Below are 22,161 nucleotides of genomic sequence, written 5' to 3'. Positions count from 1 at the left end.
AACTTTTAAGAAATTGTTTAACGAAACATAAAGACTTTAAGATTAAAGAGGAAAACACTATTGTTTAATAAATCTTTATTAATTAGTTTACAATGATACTCAAGTTCTAACATGGATAAACAGACTACTTCTATCGTAGAGCTGTTACCAATGAACATAGATATCGTAAGTTATCTTAATATATTATGGCTACAATAATATAAGCCTATAACTATAATACATAAAGACATTTTATTCAAAGATATTAAATATGAAAAAAAGTGTAGCGACACAAATGTTAAGTGAAATAAAAGAAACTAAACGCATTGAAGTGAAATATGTATTTGGCATGCAAAGCAGATCGCTGTGATTGTGGCAGCTTGCACGATCCATCGATAATTTGAATATAATACCGCTTTATTATTTATATTTCAGTGCTTTAATCGCCACATTGAATTTTATTTATTTAAAATGGTATTATTAATTTAGCTTCTTAGTTATTCTCAGTAGTAGGAGTAAAGTTTATAGAATTATAGTTAAAACAGTAATAATTTTAAGTATATATAACCTTTCAAGTACATATTATAATTTATTATTTAAAAAGGTGTGTCTAAATACTATTATAAACATATATTTTATTTTCTTAATGGTTCTTAATGGTGTTCTTACTATATAAACTTTATTTCATAAAACTGGTATCAATTACTTAATTTTTAGAAAATAATTTAGTAGTATTTGTTTTGCAACATTTTTATTCTACGCAATTATTACTAATTTGCTAGCGTGTACTGCCGTTGAAGAGTGTTAGTTTACAGATGTATATCGAAAACAAAAAATTAAATTAAATGTAAATCCCTGGTATAATGCCTAGAGCGACCCCTGAGGGCCCTTTAGAGCGGCACGAGCGGGCTAAAAATATTTAATATTTAATTATTACAGGGTCAATGTACTATAGTCAAATGATATACTGAATAAAGTATTCACGTAAAGATAAATTAAAATGTATACAACAAAAATGCGAAGCTTCTAATCTATACTGAAACCAGTGCGTACCTTATCCACGGGACTTAAATTATAATGAATGTTGCTAGTCGGTTTTTATAAGCGAGTAAATTATTCAGAGCTTGATGAATAAAAATTGTTATCTGTTTTCGGTATCTTATCCAGTTAATAATTTACGTCTCGGAGTTGGAAGCCATTTATTTCGTTAACTTACCCAAGATAGTTTGCTGTAAATGTTACTTTATTTTAGAATTTTAACGACACTAGCTTTACAATACCCGCATTTGAGAGCTCCCAATTTCTTGGATATCAGAAATAATTTCCATTCTCTTTTTTTTATTTTACTGATACCACTTGAGAAAAGTATAACATCCCAGCAAACGCCACAAACGCCATGAAAATGACACTAGTTTTACAATTTGAGAGCTCCCAATTTCTTGGATATCAGAAATAATTTCCATTCTCTTTTTTTTATTTTACTGATACCACTTGAGCAAAGTATAACATCCCAGCAAACGCTGCAAACGCCATGAAAATGACACTAGTTTTACAATTTGAGAGCTCCCAATTTTTTGGATATCAGAAATATTTTCCCTCCTCTTTTTTTTCTCTTACTGATACCACTTGAGCAAAGTATAACATCCCAGCAAACGCCGCAAACGCCATGAAAATGACACTAGTTTTACAATTTGAGAGCTCCCAATTTTTTGGATATCAGAAATATTTTCCCTCCTCTTTTTTTTCTCTTACTGATACCACTTGAGCAAAGTATAACATACCAGCAAACGCCGCAAACGCCATGAAAATGACACTAGTTTTACAATTTGAGAGCTCCCAATTTCTTGGATATCAGAAATAATTTCCATTCTCTTTTTTTTATTTTACTGATACCACTTGAGCAAAGTATAACATCCCAGCAAACGCCGCAAACGCCATGAAAATGACACTAGTTTTACAAATTGAGAGCTCCCAATTTTTGGATATCAGAAATATTTTCCCTCCTCTTTTTTTTCTCTTACTGATACCACTTGAGCAAAGTATAACATCCCAGCAAACGCCGCAAACGCCATGAAAATGACACTAGTTTTACAATTTGAGAGCTCCCAATTTCTTGGATATCAGAAATTATTTCCATTCTCTTTTTTTTATTTTACTGATACCACTTGAGCAAAGTAAACATCCCAGCAAACGCCGCAAACGCCATGAAAATGACACTAGTTTTACAATTTGAGAGCTCCCAATTTTTGGATATCAGAAATATTTTCCCTCCTCTTTTTTTTCTCTTACTGATACCACTTGAGCAAAGTATAACATCCCAGCAAACGCCGCAAACGCCATGAAAATGACACTAGTTTTACAATTTGAGAGCTCCCAATTTCTTGGATATCAGAAATTATTTCCATTCTCTTTTTTTTATTTTACTGATACCACTTGAGCAAAGTATAACATCCCAGCAAACGTCGCAAACGCCATGAAAATGACACTAGTTTTACAATACCCGCATTTGAGAGCTTCAAATTTGTTAAATATCTGAAATATTTTAACATTTTCCCTCCTCTTTTTTTTCTTTTACTAATACCACTTGAGCAAAGTATAACATCCCAGCAAACGCCGCAAACGCCATGAAAATGACACTAGTTTTACAATTTGAGAGCTCCCAATTTTTTGGATATCAGAAATATTTTCCCTCCTCTTTTTTTTCTCTTACTGATACCACTTGAGCAAAGTATAACATCCCAGCAAACGCCGCAAACGCCATGAAAATGACACTAGTTTTACAATTTGAGAGCTCCCAATTTCTTGGATATCAGAAATTATTTCCATTCTCTTTTTTTTATTTTACTGATACCACTTGAGCAAAGTATAACATCCCAGCAAACGTCGCAAACGCCATGAAAATGACACTAGTTTTACAATACCCGCATTTGAGAGCTTCAAATTTGTTAAATATCTGAAATATTTTAACATTTTCCCTCCTCTTTTTTTTCTTTTACTAATACCACTTGAGCAAAGTATAACATCCCAGCAAACGCTACTCATCCTTGAGTTTAACACGTTCACTGCGTAACAGGCCGATATCAGCCTGCCGCGGTATTTCCGCTGGTGCGGACGAAGAAATCTATGTCCCTCTCGCTGGTGCGTATCGATTATCTCAGGTGTTTGTAAAAATTCGACAGGGACAAATATATATTTCATCTTGCGGTCAAAATTGTAGGTTTTCCCCATCAAAACATAACGGCAGGCTTTTATCGACCTACCACGCACTGACGCTGCTTTGCATCCGCTGAGTGCGGCAGTGGGCCTATTTCAGCCCGCCCACCCAACAGGCAGCTGGCGACCCGATACCGCACAGAGCGCGCGCCCGACCAGTTAGTGTTGTGCTATCTAACTGATCTAACATAGCGTTCGATATTATCAACGATGGCAAGCAATACAAGAAAAATACAAATTTTGGAAAATAGAGTAATTCGCCTTGCAGTTATTGACAGTGATAGTGACAGCAGTGAAGAAATATTTTCCACTAAGAAAAATAAAAGTATTTCTGTTTCCAAGACAGGCATACATAAGTAAATAAATAAATTTTTCAGTTCCTTTAGTAGTAAATGTAAATTTACGATTAATTTAACTTGACGATTCAAAAGTGTACTTGGTTACCCACTTGATTAAAGATATTTTGAGTTTGAGTTTGAGTTGAGTTTACGATAATTCTGTTTTATTTTCGATATTTCTCTGTCCCATCACTACTAAAAATATATTCTAGTGCGGTTCAGGTCGATATCGGCCTGCCGCTTTTCCTGCTTTATTTCTCATTTCCTGTTTGCCAGATCCCGGGGCGAATCAAACCTAAGGAAGTTGGGTTCAAGGTCATTCTAACAATATAAAAAAAAATGTATACATTATGTTTCCACAAAGTTATAGCAATTTAATCTATCCTAGTGCTGTTGGGTCTAGAAAGACCTGCCACGCACCGGCGGAAATATCATTGGGGGCGCATTTTGGCCCGCCGCCGCACCTGATGAAATATTATTATTTTACTTGCCGCAGTGAACGTGTTAAATATAGATTAGGTTATTTTGGATTGTTCTTTCTAAGTGCGCAAATATAATACTGACTCATACGATAAAGGGAAACATTGTGAAGAAGTGGCGTCTAAGACTTAAAAGTCGGATTTTCGAAGTTTCTGAATTGTATATTAAAAACAAAATCAATGCTTTTTTCGTCCCATTGTGAACTTATCGGTTATTGGTATATTATAGATTTACAACCATAACGAAACGTAACAGAATATTATATGGAAGCAACTGTTTACAACTTTAAAGTAATAAAAAATTATGTTTTCTGTCAAATCCTTTTCGCAAAAAGAAATAGAAGACTGTTTAAATCATAATAATGTTTTTTTTAACATTTACAATCATGTGGATTTCTGACACGAACAAACCATGATATTTGGACGTGATTGCTTTATTATAATCTTTGCACGTTCTCATTAGTGGCACCCACGCTTTTTAACATAAATATAATCTATCTTCACCTAGATTTGACGTTGACATTGTCTTAAAAGTCTTACAAAACTCATGACCAAGATTTTCCATCGTGTTTAAAATGTAATCCTAAAATGCGAGTGGTTGTCCGCTAAGTGTTGAGGTGCTAACAAGCCGTGTAACTTTTGAAGCTTAAATGCTTAATATCAACAAAGCTTTTAAGTAAGACCAAAACTTTTACCGCGCTTTGGACGCAGCAAGGTTTTTGCTTTACCCATACACAGTGTTTTGTGGCAGTTTTTATACTTAAGGATTATGAAAAAATATTCAACTCCAGTCATAATATAAAACGAGAATTTGAGCGTAGCGTAAATTGTATAATTTAATAATTTGAGCACCAAGAAGCGTGAAAGCCTTCTCGTGTTAATCCAGTTTTCACTTGACTTAAAGTCGCTTAGTGATTTCCTCATGGCAATGTTACTAGACAACCTTCGGTGTCTCGTTCTGGATTATATAATGTCAATATTATACTTCACTGACTCAACCTACGCTCAACATAATAATAATTCGTTGCATAAGTGATTTACGTCACTGGGAGCATAATATTATGTATTTATAACGTTGAATTATTCTATATATAAAACAGGTTTTCATGGCCATGGAAATAAGACTAATATAATTTCGAATTTCCACGCATCGCACAGTTTAAGAATTTATTTTATCCCTATAGAAGTAAAACAAGAAATTAAAACGGTTGAATAGAAAGTCTTCATTTCTACAACTAAAACTATGAATATGAATAACATATGTATGAGATTAATTTAAATTCTATTTATATAATTCTAATCTTAGCTACATTCATCAGCTGGTGTAATGATTGCAGCTCCTTACAAACGCTGTGTAAAAAGAACTGAGAAAGAGTGGCGGAGAGTTTATTGCCAGTTCTTCTCTTCAGTTCTACGCCCATGATTTGAGAACTGGCAGTAAATGTAAAATAAGAAGCGTTTTTGACGTTCATAAATGTACATTGCGTTACTTATATGAATAAATGATTTTTGACTTGGCTTGATAATAATATAAGTACTCTCATACGTTAATGACCGATAATATATAAAATATTAGGAACGATTATTGGTTGGATCTAAATCAATTCATTTAATATACGCAGTATACAATATTTCATCAGCAACCCTAATAATGGTAATTAGGTTAATCAGAAAAATTATACTTGCATTCCTTTATGATAATAGTATCTAGTACTACGGCGTAGCATTCTATAGTGCCTTCAATTAGTAATATTAATATTTGTTCGGTCATTAGTAACAAACTAATTTCATTGTTAATACACTCATGGAGGAAATTAAAATTGTCTCTCATCTTATCTTAATATATATAAATTACGCGTCACGTTGTTTGTCCGCTATGGACTCCTAAACTACTGAACTGATTTCAAGCAAATTTGCACACCGTGTGTAGTTTGATCTAACTTAAAAGATAGGATAGCTTACATCTCAACTTATACTCACAATATAATTTTATTTCAAAATGTTTGTTTATTATTTGATAGTCATGGCTAACAGATGGTGCTGTGTTGAAAGTACCAACGTTTCACATAAGCTACAATTTAATGGCATAATCACCAAAAAAGCATGATGGTCGCCATGCCTAGTGTTCTCCTACCGTTTCCCTTGAATAGTTTACTACTATGTAATATAACAGAAACCTTAGCCACAGCAACGCTTGGCCAGTCTAATAGTGGTATATAAATACATATCCAAATAAACATTCATTTATATTTAATGCCTGATTAGCGATCATTAATTTACCGTTGTGTCAGACTAGTTAAGTTAAGGTTATCAAAATCTTAAAATGACGACGTGCGTCACGCACAGAATACTAACTTAATTGCCTATTAAAAAAAACCTTCACGAAACAGATACAGAAATCTAAAACCAATATAGTCAATCTGAGGTCGTAGGTAGGGGTACCGATTTTTAATTTGTTAGGAAAAATTATAAAGTTTGAATATTGGATTGGAACAGTGATAAAAGATCCGATTGGATTTATAGAGATAATTTAAATCTTTACTTAAAGATTTGAGCGACAAAGATTTTTAATGAACTACTAATTGACGGCTCATTGGTCTAGTGGTTAGTACCCCTGACTGCGAATCCATGGGTGCCGGGTTCGATCCCCGGCTGAGACAAACATCGATGTGATGAGCATTTGGTGTTGTGCTTTGGTCTTGGGTGTTTAAATATGTATTTATATGTCTATCTATCTATAATATGTATGTATATCCGTTGCCTAGTACCCATAACACAAGCTTCACCAGCTTAGCATGGGACTAGGTCAATTGGTGTGAATTGTCCAATAAAAAAAAATTCAAATGAACGTATTTTTATATTATTATTTAAGTGTATTCTATAAACTACTCCAACTACTAATTCTCACAAATAATATTCATGGTGTCAAAATCAAACAGGGACGTGATGAGTTACGAGTGATGTACTCAATCGCTCACTCACCACAAATCCAGAGTCGAGATTGAGAATGTATTACAGAGGAACGAATAAATCTATCTCACTTAACTCAACGACTTGAGATACGTAAACATAGACTACATAATGCATTCTATTAGATTAACATTTACATCCGAGGACTTTTGAAAGGGAAGAGGGTTAATATTGTTTGCCAATCCCATTCTACTACTCTATTAAATTTGTTTGTCACTTCAATGAATGGAAAGATTCTAATGTTTATTTGAGCTGTTAGCTTTAAGGCACACTAATACAAGTTGTCGATCGTTAGTTCGAATAAATCGAATTTGGAATGCGGTTTCTATGTAACTACATATACTAGTTTAGAATGTTAACATAAAGTCAACTTGAAGTTTGTATTGAGCTGCGTAGATTACCCAAGTTTCTACAGGTTTTTTAACATTCACGCTACAATTTTTGTTTTTTTGGGTTTTTTTGTAATTAAATTGGGTAGAATATCCCATCACAAGCATATACGAGTATTTGATTAGTCATGGCATGAATCTTCTTCCAATATATATTCTTGGTTGGAGAAATAAATTACTTGTATTATTTGTAATAGAAATTTCTTGCGTAAATCAAAGAAATGGTACAATTATAAATCTTACAATGTAGTTCTTGTAAAGAGGTAATATATTTTAAGAAGTTTTAAGTAGTTGGTAAATTTTAGGAGTAAAATATTGATATTTACGATACTTTACAATAAAGATTGGCCTCCGGGTGGGCTGGGGCTTATCACATTTGTGCACAATTATATGCTTTGAGACACATGTTTAGAATCATATACGTTGGTATGGATGACACGCCGCAGAATCATAAGATCAGGTATAGGACCCGTAGCTTCCAGCAACACCACAAACTTCGAGACTTAGAAAGACAAACATATTTTTTCCCGGCATTCTAACCCAGAAGGATAATATAGGAAGACACTTTTGCAGTCGAATAGAGCAATTCACTTCTCACTTCACTTCTTCAAATTTTCAAAGCAAATTTCGACTAGTGAAGTTAACAGGAATAATTGAAGTTGCTTGATAGATTTTAGAGAAAAACACTCAACAGCCCCATTCCATCATCTTTGCTTAAGGTTCGATTGGCTGTGATAGATTCAATCAGTCATCAGATTCCTGGCTTGTGCCAGATGTGAATGTATCCATCTCACTTTACTTGACATCTTGAGTAATGAAAAAATAAGATATTAATATTACGTTTTATGAAAAGAAAAATCCTTTCCGGGTTGATATACATGAGAAAAATTGCACATTTGAAAATACTATTTGCAAGAAAATAATACATAAGAAAGTAGTCTAAAAGATTAATGCTGATAGTAGAATTGATGGGAAAAATGAACACAAACATTATTATAACCGAGATTCTATGTTTTCTAAACCGTCGTATTTATTATAATTTTTCTCCAAACCGTATCGCAGGGTTGAAATATTTAGGTCGCCAATTACCAGTAATTTGTATACTGATTTCGGTTCATTATATTTGCACACCGCCTCCATTGCTGAAATCCAATAATATATCCCGAGATATGAGTTCAATTCCTAGAGATACAACCGTTCCGTGTAACCAGAAAGTTGATCTTGTACTTGCCTAATTAAAGTAATATCTCTTCAGCATAAGGGGATGACAGGAACAAAAATATAACCTCGTAAAGTTGGTAGCAGTCTAGGGAAGCGGTCATTGACTTAATGATTATCCTTCGCCAAACACTGGTACCATTTTGGACCCTGAATCTCTTCGCATTGCCAATGTGCCAATATGCACTCCCCATGAGTATCCCTGTAGATTTGAAGTAAAGGCTACCTTGGACACCATAGCCGCCATTCACAAGTCGTTTTTCACGCCACGCCGCTCTCTTGCCTCCGTCAATATTCCAGCCATTTTGGATCCAACAGGCATCGCTAGACACGATCGCAAGCGGCCGGATGGGATGCCTTTGTTCTCTTGGAGGATGGGACGGGCTTTGGCATTGGATGCTACTTGTGTGGACATGATAGGCCCCATTTAACATCCCTCAGACAAGCACAAAAGCTGGCGTGGCCGCAGAGCAGGCGAAAAATAATAAAGGAAACTCTGACAGAGTTAAAGATGCTCTGCCACAGCCAACTTTTTAAATTTCTTTTAATTTTCCATTTATTTCTATTAAATTCTATTTATTTTTTTATCATCGCGAGTATTAGTTTACCAGTTTAAAACAAAGGTAGGTTCAAGTGTAAACAAGATACTCAATCCAACAACCTTCAAGTTCACGTTATTAAAAACTATATTCAATTTGAGCTTAGTGTAGGTGTCGTCGGGAGCGAAGCATTTAATAATTTTCGCATTTAAACAAGGCAATAAGTTTATAAATAACCAAACATCGAAACAACGAAATATATAAGCTACTAACATTTAACATACAACGCACTTTCTATTTAGCATGTAGTATCTTAAGGGTGTTGTATTTTTAATTATTATTTGGTATAAAAACTCTAAACATAATTATATTGGCCGAATACTTAACATTGATTTAGAAAAAAAAAAAAATTTAAGTTCACCTCTTATCTAACCGACGACGCATGCATTAATTATTAATGAGATAGAAAAACAAACAACTTGGCAGAGACTGAAGGTAACGGACGGCCTTATCACTAAAAAGCTTACCCGATCCAGTTAAAAGAGTTATTTTTATAAATAATCTCAATATTACAGTATAAAGACTTTCTACGTGGAAATAAATTAGAAAACATGGTGACAAACAAGGTTATAAATCTTTAGTCCACGATTGACAATAAGGCTGTTGAGGTTTTTTCCCAGCTTTTTCTACGATTAATAATATGATAAAACGGTGAAAATCACATTTAAGGCGGCCACTGACGATACGTACATTTAGTAGAATTGGAAATATTTTTTTACCATTCATGGGACGATTTTGGACGACGACTACTCCATTCGGATTAATGAACGTATCGTCAGTGGCCGCCTTTAGAGTCGCAGAGTACGTGTAATACTAAAACAAAGAAAATATAACCCAAGTATCAAACATTCACAGATCGGCTCATCGAATTATCTGCGAAAAAAATATGCCAGATAGCTTTATGCCAAAAGCATAGAGCCTATTCGTCGGATGGGAGTGGCAATCTACACTACAATACGGCACTTCAAAGCAAATTTTCTCGAGTGCTCTTAAGCGAAGCTGCAAGATGTAATGCAGTTGAATAAATCCCGTTTAACTATTGAATATATTTTGGTAACGTGGTAATTGGTTGTTTCAGTGTATTCCCTTGTATTCAGGTTTCAAAGCTGTAGCGATATTAATCGAGATAGTATCTTATTTAAAAAAGGGAGTTTAAATTGATGATTTTTAATTGTATCTTTTGTTCTCTCTGTCATTTATGAACTTATAATGAGCAATACATCGTACAATTTGGACGTATATGTAAGTTCATAGTAAAAAGGTGGAATATGATAATAATGGAATCTCGCTGTTGGCCTTAAGGGCCTGTACTGCTTAGCTCGGACTGTTTCGACGAGCGTAGCTCGGCCGGAAATAGCGCAAGGGCGTCTCCTGCGAGACTTGGACCTCGGCTTGGGCCTTCGCGGAATGGTAAACCGCCTTCCCCGGTTCCCCGTTCCCCTTTATTTGCCGAGCGGGCGGCAGGGGGACATCTCGGGCCTCCTACGGGCCTTTTTTGTCGAAAAGGGGAAATAATTGATGCTTTTAGCCTTGTCGAAGTGGCGTGTGGACGCCAACTTCATTCATTAAACCGTTTGAAATATTCTAATAACAGTATTTAGTTAGTTAGTTTAGATGTCTTCGAACAATTTTTAATTGGGTATAAACATGTGTCTCAATTCAGCGATTGATCACAATTCTTTACTGTATAGCTAATATTTAAAGTTCACCGTCGATATATACAGGAGGTAACCTGGTCCAATCAATTCTCGACGTGAAATAAGGGCTGCCAATAATTATAACTTTGCTCCGGTTGGGAATGATTAGTAGACCAAAATTTTTACTCTAGCTATCTTGAACTCTCCATTTTCGAGGGATCCCCATTTGACACTGAGTCGTAAATGTGTCGTCTCTGTGCATCCGGACAATGCGTGTTGCAACGGTTGTGTATGGTTTTGTAAAATACTAGTTCATTGTCTGTTTCTCTTGTTTAATCAATTGATTTTAAATTAAATTAAATTTCAATTTGATCGTCTAGCCTAGGAGGAGACATGTATATCAAAAATATTAGTAATGGAGTATCCTCCTGTATGACACAGCATACAATGACAATGGCAGCCGATACCAGCGCCATTGTTCCGACATATAGTATTGTTGTTAATTGTATTTATTGCAAATGTGTTTTTGGCTTTTAGGTATTGTGTAGATATTATTATTATAACTGATAGGGTCGAGATTTAGCGTTGGGTACAAGTTTAATTTAGGTGCTCTAAACGGTTGTCAATTTGTGAATCAATTAAGATAACTAATTTGGAACTAGTTTAATAAATCTTGCCCTTCTTCGTGTAACAATAACAAATTATTATTACTTTCACAGCAATTTGTATTAAATTATTTTATATAACATTAGAATAAATATAGGTTTTCTAAGAAATCATGCCTTTCAAAGTAAGTTTTTCTCAGTAGACACGATTCTTAGAAAAATTTTAGCTATGACTGTCTAGCTGGTAGACTGGTAAAAATTTCTGCAGGTACTCATGCTCCTTCGGAATTTTTTTAAAAGACTTTCTCTTTTTATCCCTGTTTATCACTCCAGGAACATAATTTGATTACTTTACAATTAAACTTTATTTCTAAGAATGTAGTCTTATCTTTAATTATAGTATTAATTAATTTTATAACAAACAACCATAAAAGTAAGTATTCTTCGAACCTTGTAATATAATCGCATTTTCAAAGAGAGACAGCAAAAAAATATCCTCAGCAAAAGCCATTACACTTGTAAGAAAAATTTAAAAGATATTTCATTCTCCATTGGACAAATTTCCAGCAAATTAATTAGAACGAGCCGCAAGGGACTTTATTATATACTCTATTTTATCATAATTTTTCTTATAAATTCAAGTTTCGTTTCCGCCTTATTTACGTTTCGGCGATAAAAGATCCCGTCGGAATGAAAACAAAATATTTTACGGTTTACTGTATCATTTGAGTGTCACGGAAAATTAAAAAGTTCGTGGAATACCTCTGACGAGTTTTTGTAGGCTGTTAAGGGTCATTGCTTATGTAATGGGAATTTTTCCTAATAGGATTATAATATTATATTGCCCTACATTTTTAAAAAGGAATTTTGAGGGAATAAAACAATTTTCTAATTGCTCTTCAAATATTGCATAAGGAAAGTTAAGTAATCAACTTATTAAAAACAAATATTTCCACACTTAGAAAAAGTATTCCGTAATCAAATATTAAAAGTCGTTCAGGATAAACATTAATCTTAGTTCATAGATTTCATCAGAAGCTAAAAAAACTTTTGAAACTAATCTTTATACAGTTATTCATAAACGGACACGTTCGTTCGTTGATAAGCTACGCCATTCTTTAAGTTTGACTTGTTAAATACAATTTTAGCTCTTACTTTTCTCAAATCTTACTAATATCGGACATAATTCTCTCGACAAAGTACGCAATTTTTATTTAATTAACATTCATAAGTGTACATTGTAAATGTTATTTAGATTTTATTTGTGCTATAAAATAGGCTGTAAGTATTTATTTCGCTGTGAGGATTAGATAGAACCTTTATATAAATCGAACTTAAATTAAATGAAAAATATATAATATTCGATATATAGGATATATAATACAAATTTATGAGAAAAATTAATAAACTTATGTGACAAATATAGTGAACACAAAAGCGTAAAGAAATTACATTTTTCACAAGTATCAAACGGCACGAGCAGTGTTGGACTAGTGGCTTTAGCGTGCTACTCTCATACCTGACGCCGTAGGTTCGATCCTCGGCTGTGCACCAATCGACTTTCTTTCTATGTGCGCATTTAACATTTGCTCAAACGGTGAAGGAAAACATCGTGAGGAAACCGACATGTCTTAGACCCAAAAAGTCGACGGCGTGTGTCAGGCACTGGAGTCTGATCGCCTACTTGCCTATTAGATTTAAAAATAATCATGAAACAGATTCAGAAATCTGAAGCCAAGACCTAAAGAGGTTGTAGCGCCACTGATTTATTTATTTTTATTAAACGGCACCAAGCCCTCACAATAATAAGTTTTTACCTGCCTGTTCGCTCCTAGGGACAATATACTAATTTTCAAGCAAACTCTATAAGGTATAGTATTCTTCTACAAAAACCTGTCCTCTGCAAGGTAAGCAAGGATAATGACTCAACATTTCCCATTTCCCATTAGATTAACGTGTCAGTGTTTTAGTTGTAACATGATACACTGACGAGGGGAGACAAGGTATTAAGACAAGGCCATTTAGAGTGTGTATCTCAGAGCAGTATAAGCATTACATTAAGTGCGATTCTCAACCTTCAGACTATGCTATGTTCGAATGGATGATTTGATTTTTTATGTGCATAAACTTTTTCCCTGAAGCCATGTTTTGTGATTCTATTAATTCCTTAAGGAACTTTACGATGAAATATGACGATATTAATATGACACTTCTGAACATCTAAAAAGTAAACAATCGTATCCTATTAATCTGAATTTCTTATCATTTTGACACAAGTGAAATACTTAGCGAAAATATTTACGTCCAAGTTTGCGAGAGATAATCGCAACCGCTAAGGCTGCGTAACCGCACAAAATTCCGGTCTCGTGAGTTTTGAAAATACGCGAAGGCGCGGGTGAAAACCGCTTCGTGTGTCCTTACGCTTACTGTTTGTTCCACGTCGTCGCTAGACATCTTTATATCAAATGCTGCTAAATCAATAGCTTGAGAGTATCGTAGTTTCTGAAGAGATAATTGTCTAACATCATCCAACACGTTACAAACCATACTGATAAGCTAAAATATAAGAGATTTGTTCTCTTTGGAGTAGAGACTTTTGGGCCGTCGCGTGGGGTTCAAGCGCACAGTGCGCTAATTAAAGATTTAAGTCGGCGCCTGGTAGATAGCACCCGAACTGGTGCTGTAGTTTTCTATTTACATATTTTTAACTATTGTTATTATTACTATGTAGATCAAAAACATTGTAAATAATCTATAAATGTGTGTTGTTAAATAAAAGAGCAAATGCTGCTAAATCAATAGCTTTAGAGGATCGTAGTTTCTGAAGAGATAATTGTCTAACATCATCCAACACGTTACAAACCATGCTGATAAGCTAAAATATAAGAGATTTGTTCTCTTTGGAGTAGAGACTTTTGGGCCGTGGGGTTCAAGCGCACAGTGCGCTAATTAAAGATTTAAGTCGGCGCCTGGTAGATAGCACCCGAACTGGTGCTGTAGTTTTCTATTTACATATTTTTAACTATTGTTATTATTACTATGTAGATCAAAAACATTGTAAATAATCTATAAATGTGTGTTGTTAAATAAAAGAACAAATGCTGCTAAATCAATAGCTTTAGAGGATCGTAGTTTCTGAAGAGATAATTGTCTAACACGCCCGATGCAAAATTTCTATAAACAACTCCAACACGTTACAAACCATACCCTTAATGACGTTATTACATCCTACAAGACCCTTTAATATTAATATATATGAAATTAATACATTGAATAATTATTAATCATACTAGTATAACTTTCTGGAAAGTGGATTCGCAGCTTTGAAATAATAATCAAGTCGACACACTTTATAATAGCGAAGTTTAACAGCTGCGTCCTATCTTTACTGCTTCAAGTTAAGTTTTTACTTATATTGCGCTAAGTATGAAATTCGAATAGTTGGCTCTACTACTTTTAATAAGAATATGTCTATGTACTAGAATTTTCTGACTCAATTCTTTTTTAGATATTATGAAGTTTGAAGACAACTTCAGGAAGGTAAGTTATCATGTTTCAAGTAGGTGACGTTCGTGGAGAGCACCAATTACAATAAAATCGAATCGTGGAGCAATACCTATATGTTTATATGAAGTCCGTATGTGTATTGTAACTTTATGTATCAAGACGTTAAAGCTGGCCATTATTGGTATCACGTAAAATTTGACATAACAATAGTAAAGTGCTAGTATTCTCAATCAGCTCTCGTATTTAATTTTTACAGTTGAATAAAATAGAAAATTCTTTTGTGTATATCATATATTATGTTCACGGTCTGTAAGAGTAGACTTATCGATCAATATATTATGCTTACCGTTATCGATATATCGATACATCAGTGCCTCACTAAAGGCGCTCCGACAGTTTTACGACGAGTAGAGAAATTGCATCTATAAAATGTGTTGTTTCATGAAACCAAAGTATTACAATACTAGCAGAGATTCTATTGAAGAAAAATCTAGAAAATATAGTCGTTTAATGTAATTAAACTATTTAATACTATTTACTTGATTGTTAGAGGAAATATATTGTTATTTTTCCAGCCTTTTTGGAGCCAACAGCCGTCGCTAGGGACGATGGCAAGCGGCCGGATGGGATGTCTTTGATCCCTTGGACGAGGTTTTGGATGCTAAGTTAGCCCCGTCTCACCTCTCTAGGACAAACACAAAAGCTGGCGCAGCCACAGTAGGTAGAAAATAATAAATGTCAAAAATATAAGAGAATTGTTCTCTTTAGAGTAGAGACTTTTGGGCCGTGGGGTTCAAGTACACAAAGCGCTAATTAAAGATTTAAGTCGGCGTCTGGTAGATAGTACCGGCTACCGGGCTGGTGCTGTAGTTTTTGTATGTATATTTAATATTACTATGTAGATCAAAAATATTGTAAATACCCTATAAATGTGTTATTAAATAAAAGAGATTGTAAAAATAATTTAGCCTAACAGACATAATATGCTATGAGATTTATCTTATACTTTTTTTAGTGTGTTTTCTGTAACAGTGAAGTTTTAAAACCCCAAAGTAAATAAAAATATGTGCCACTAACTTCTTATTAAATTTTCAGAATTCGATGGAGATCAGAAGGGTACCAAATTTACATAACAAATTAATCGAAGATCACACGTCGAGACCAAGTACCCGAGCAAAAGGAATCACTTGAGTCAGCACGCAATTTTCCTCTATAACTGCTAATAATGATAAATAAACACAAAAGTTGCTAAAACTTTTTAATAAGACTTTTTCATATTTCTTTGATCAAAAAGCAAACTATGTTGGCCGCTACCTCAAATGAAAATAAATACTGTTCCAGTATAATTATCTTTCACCTACCATAAATATATATCGAGACACAAACATAATGAATCTAAAACAACTTTATATTTATAACAAATGTATTCTTGTAAAAAAAATTATAACAAGTTCTCTCCACAAGTCTAGCTTTCTCTAAACCGCCACGTGTGACTCTAGAAGTATGCGTCGAACGAGTTATCTTGCATTACCTAAAGTACGTACGATCTACGGCAAAAAAATGTTTACCTACGAAGGCGCACAGCTGTATAATAAACTACCCACAGATATAAAAAATATTACTTCTATCAATTCATTCAAATCGAAGCTAAGTGAATATGTTAAACAAAATTACTTTTAAATTCATTTCTTATAATTACTTTTAATTCATATTTCTTTGGTTACTTTTATTTTTAAGTTTATTGCATGTATGGCTATATTTTATTGTGATTATTTTAAGAACGACTACAATGTTATGTTAATCTAGAGTATTATTCTCATGTAAGTGAATTTTTTTGTCTTTTTGAGAAATAAAGTCTTTAAACCTAAATGAACATTTTTCTTTTAACTCTTACCAATTATTACTATTTTACTACTATACTATATATTTTCAATGATTCGAATTTTGACATTAAAAAAATCGTTGTTAATTTCATTATTTTTATCTCAAAACAAATAACATTAGATATCGCTCGGCGACAGTTACAAGCGCCTCATTTAACTTTTGGAAAATCTTCAGAGTTTGTACACTTTCAATGAATTCCAATGAGACGGTTTTCGTGTAGACCAGAGATTGGAATTAGGGAGTTGATACTCTTGAACTTTAAGATGTTTGCTATCAAGATTTATAGATGTAAGTTTTATATATGTTTGATTCATTCTTAGTCAAAACTTGTGTCAAAGATTAAGAAAACAAAATGTAATTTAATTAATTAATTATATGGTCATAGAAATTACACAGCGTCACAAATATTTCTTAAAAGATGGATAACTTCTCAGTATTGCCAAACCTCTTATGTTAGAGAGCTTCTGAAATTTAATAGGTAAAACATACGCCAGACAATAAGCCATGGCAACATTGTTGTAAGACTGTATAGTCTGGCAGCAAGGTGATTAATTACAATAAATAATGATTGTTGGACTTGGTTAAGCCTTCACTATACTTTTTACTAGTAATCTAACAATGACTATTATTAAACTAAGGTTTCTCTGTACCGTATTCCTCTGTTATCAACGTAATAAACGCTAACTGTAAAAAAGCTTTGTTTTATTGAATATAGTGGAAATAGTTCGTAGTGAATATATACTGTGCAGGGGTCTTTGTTTGAAAGGTTTGACGGTATAATAAAAGTAGCAAACGCGCAGCCAGACATGAATACTAAGTTTGTTCGCGACAGGTGGGAGATAGGGCGATGTAGACTCTATATTAAGTGAGATCATAACATGCCATGCATTATTTTACTTATATAACAAACTCTGTAGAATCTATAATTTACATAGTAGCTACTAATAACTAGCCTTTTTATTATTCCTATTATTTAAGCGTAATAGAAAATTAACATCAGTGTTGACCTAGTGTTGTGAAGATTCGCATCACAACCAATGTAATTGTGTTTCTATTTCCGCATTAAAAATTCGCGCGTAAGGTGAAGAAAAATATAATGAGAAACGATTTTCTCAAATCAAAAATCGACGGCGAGTGTCAAGCACATATTATAAGAAAAAAAAATAAACAAATACAGAAATCTGAGGCTAAAGTTTTTGCCTTTATATGTATAAAAACCGTTGGTGTTTTTAATATTTTTTTTTAAATAAATAAGTTCACAAAAAAGAGTGCGACTTTACATGAATTACAATCTAGCTAATTACGGCTACTACGTTATATTATGTAGATTATATGATATGATATTTTCTACAATACTAATAATGGTTAAACTAAGGTAAAAATACTAAAAAATCTAGTTTTTAATAATAGTTAAGTTAAGTTAATTTTAGTAACCAGAAGTAGGTAAGTCAAAACATCCTTTCCCAATAATCAATCTCAACTCAGGTGTCAATTTTGGTAGATCGTTGCTGACATTAGACAGATGATAGAACTCTTATTTGATACTTCAGCTGCTTCTGTGTATTGTAATATACATATATTTCATGATTTATACTAATAAACCACTTGTGAGACACATAAGTTATCACCTCAACCTCCGTCTTTCTAGTACAATCAGCGTTTTAAGGTACTTTTGGCCGCGTACCACACGATCACACGAAGGAAGATGTTGAACCTGCGATTCTGTAACTCACTTTTCGAACTCACACAGCGGTTTTCGCATCAGCGGTCGCTCTCAAATCAGTCGTGAAGCAGTCATTTTATGATTTGGCATTCTGAAAAGGTGGGAGCTTGTAGTTTATTGTTTATTAGATCGATGTAATTCCGAATGAATTCAACGTTGGATAGGATCACTTGTGCCACGTTTCTGCAGTACTGGTGCTAGGTCCATGTTTTCCATTTTATAGTGACGCAAAGCAAAAAATTAAAACGGGAAAATGAATCATGGTCAATTTCGAAAAACAAATGCACGAGTAAATATCAATAAAAAAAATTATTTGGAATTCCTAACCAGAGAGAGATTTGAGGTCAAAATATGTAATATAATATTATCGCTAAGTTCACTTGTGTCGAAAATGTTTATTCGTAAGACTTAAGATTAAAACGCGTACATAAGGGCTCCTGCGCGTGGTCAGATTAGGTACATTACCAATTTCGGTCACAGAGACAAATCGACTGAGAGGTCAAAAGGTAAGTAAGGCAGGACCTACTACTTTTGCCTACTATAACGATATTTTCCTTCCTTTTGCACAAAAGCGTAACAAACGGCAACATCTCTTGTAAAAATTGTCAATGGGAACTATCCATTGTACCTTTATTATATATAATAGGTATGTTGTTTGTTGTAAAAACGATAAACATTATTGTCACCAATCGGCTAAATTTATTTAATTCAAATTTTGCAAATCGTTAAAGATCGTTGAGCCCTAAAAAAATATCATGGCAGGGGCTTAACTACGCTACAGATTGTATAAAAAACGTTGATACCTTCGTGTCCATAAAAATATCAATGACAGGACGCAGTTACGCCTTCGGCTTAACGTATTGTTTGTGTCCTTAATAAACGCACTGAATAAACTGAAAATCATTCGGTTTAGGCAGTTTTATTATTTTACATTCAAATGTACTGACTACGGTGTACTCTTTGATAAATGAAAACTAACCAAAACTTGTAAAAAAAATATTCAGCGCGTTTTGCATTGATGACTAAAAATATTGGTTTCATTTTTATACAATACTGATTTTAATAAACAAAGTTAATAAAATAAAAACAGTTCACAAATTTCATATTGTTAATACTTCCACAGTAAGTAGTGTACAACTGTATATAATGCATTATGAGTGGCGTTTTGTTTGTTTGAAAAACAATTGATTTTTAGCTGATTATACTTTATTAAAGGCTGTACTGGGTCGATCGTTGTATAATCGCTAATTAAAAAATAATAATTATTATATAACTAAAAACTATTTAATTAAAAAGTTTAATTAAAAATTAAAAGTGTATGATTAATTAATTAACGACTGAATAAACGATACAAGGTAATTATATTACTTATACAACTACTACTTCACATTACAACTACTTATACAAATAATTTAAACATAACATTTAATTAGTTATTCCATAGTTTTATTAAAAAGAAAATTGGTTTTCCGATAATGTAACAAATACACTAATTTTTTATTCATATTTCCGCAAAAGATTCTTAATAAAATATTACAAGAATTTAATAATGATTAGAACTTGAAATAACGAGAATAATAGCTAGCATATGTGCTGATTCGACAAACGTCTTCATGCGAGTGGGTGAATGTTTTTATCGGAATGTTTTTACATAAACCGGGCATAAAGCTAATTTATAGCTCTTAGCAGGAACTTAATACTTTTCCGCGTCTCGATACAATATTATAGTGAAATAACAAAGTCAGACCCGAACCAGCACCTGAAGTAGCAAATACTCCATAAATATTATAATTTTATATTACTATACAAGCCAAGGCTGTACATTATGTTCACTCAGGCTTTCTTAGTTTTATAAGCGTGGCGATTTCCTAAATCGTCGGAGTTACGCCCCAAAAGAATAGCCAGACGTAGGCTCTCTTCAACTTTTACATTGCATTCATTCGTAACATAGCAATTAACGGTTCATTATTTCGCTTATATTCTATACTAGCTGACCTGGCTAACTTCGTTCCGCCCTACAACCTTATAATATCGTGGTTACTTTAATTTAACTTATTTTAGGATTTCATTAATGTTAAGTATTACATTAATACAACTTTTTTGCAAATACAGAAATGTTTTATTGCTTGCTATTGCGAAAGAAGAGTGGCAGTTTTACACATTAGGCATCTTCTCTCTAGCGTCAATATGGCGATACTGCATGTTAAGCACTTTTTGATATCCAACATCTTTTGATCAGGATCAAAGCATGGTTATGCATCTCTTCATTCACCTCAAGATCGGAATTTCTTGAACTGACACGAATTCGACGTAAAATGATGCGTAGTTTTGTCAACAGATGGCACCATGGTTTTTGCATTCGTAAAATTAATTAATTAATTTATTGTTATTCGATAACTTATCCGATATTTTATTGCTTATTCTGCTATTCGGGACGGAAACAAATCCAACAAATCAAAAACCATGGCAATCGGTCCAGCCGTTCTCGAGTTATAAGTGCTGTAACAAACACGACTTTCTTTTATATATATAGATTGTTGTACGCGAGTGGTTAATAAAGAGTAAAAATAAAAGCCTCTATTATTTAAATGTTTGGTTATAATTTATAGTATAATAGTTTTAGGTTTATTATATTCACAATTTAGTAATAATACATCCACACTGTCACTTGTTTATGTACTAAGTGTTTGTGAGAAAAATGAGTAAAGATTATTATTATTATTATTTAAAGCACCCCAATGACCCTTAAACCGTACAATTACAAAGAAGGACGAAGCTGATCTCGTCAAAATAAAATTAGTATCAGACTATAACTTTTATATGTTATTATTTCAATTCATTTTAGAGATTACTGCTTTATAATAAGAAGGATAAAAGTTTTGCGCAGAATCCGTAGAAACTTCTAGATGCTATAATATAATTGGCACTAAATATAAGAGTTTGTTCATAAGTAACGTCTCAAATTACTTATTTTATTTTAATAAAATCAGTGTTATAATGTCAACAGAAATATGCGCTGTAGTTAGGTAGCATGCCGTTCCCCAGGCCAACTTGGCTGCGGCAATTTATCTTCGGCAATTATCAACACCGCTACACAGGTTGGAAATAAATTATTAATCTATAAACTAGTCCTGATGCCTGTATGGATTTATGGTTGCCAGCTGTGGGATTATTTGGATGCTAGCTCTTACTGATACATCCAAAAACTCCAACTATTCCAAAACAATGTGCGTAGGGGAATAGTCAATGCTCCCTGGTACATTTGCAATGACTGAAGTTTGCTGAGCCCACGAACATTAACTATAGTACATATGCATCTTACTATAGTGCATATGCATTCAAGTATGTTAACCATATGCATATGCACCATTTGCATACCATGGGCTACGCCATAGTGAGAAGATTGAAAAGGACAAAACCATTTGAAATAGAGAATTAGTTTCGTGCACTTAAGACTAAAAGTGCTAAAAAGTGGTAACTGAAAACATAGAACATAATTATTACACAGTGTCTTCCCCTTAATAAAGACTGCAGTACTGTTATTGAAAACTTTCTTAAGTAAAATATCATTACTATTAAATTCGGTTTGACTTAAATTAATGTCTTAAGTTCTTTAGACC

Source organism: Pieris napi, chromosome 9 (genome assembly GCF_905475465.1).
Source record: "Pieris napi chromosome 9, ilPieNapi1.2, whole genome shotgun sequence".
Classification (NCBI taxonomy): domain Eukaryota; kingdom Metazoa; phylum Arthropoda; class Insecta; order Lepidoptera; family Pieridae; genus Pieris; species Pieris napi.
Note: the sequence above shows the minus strand (reverse complement) of the source record.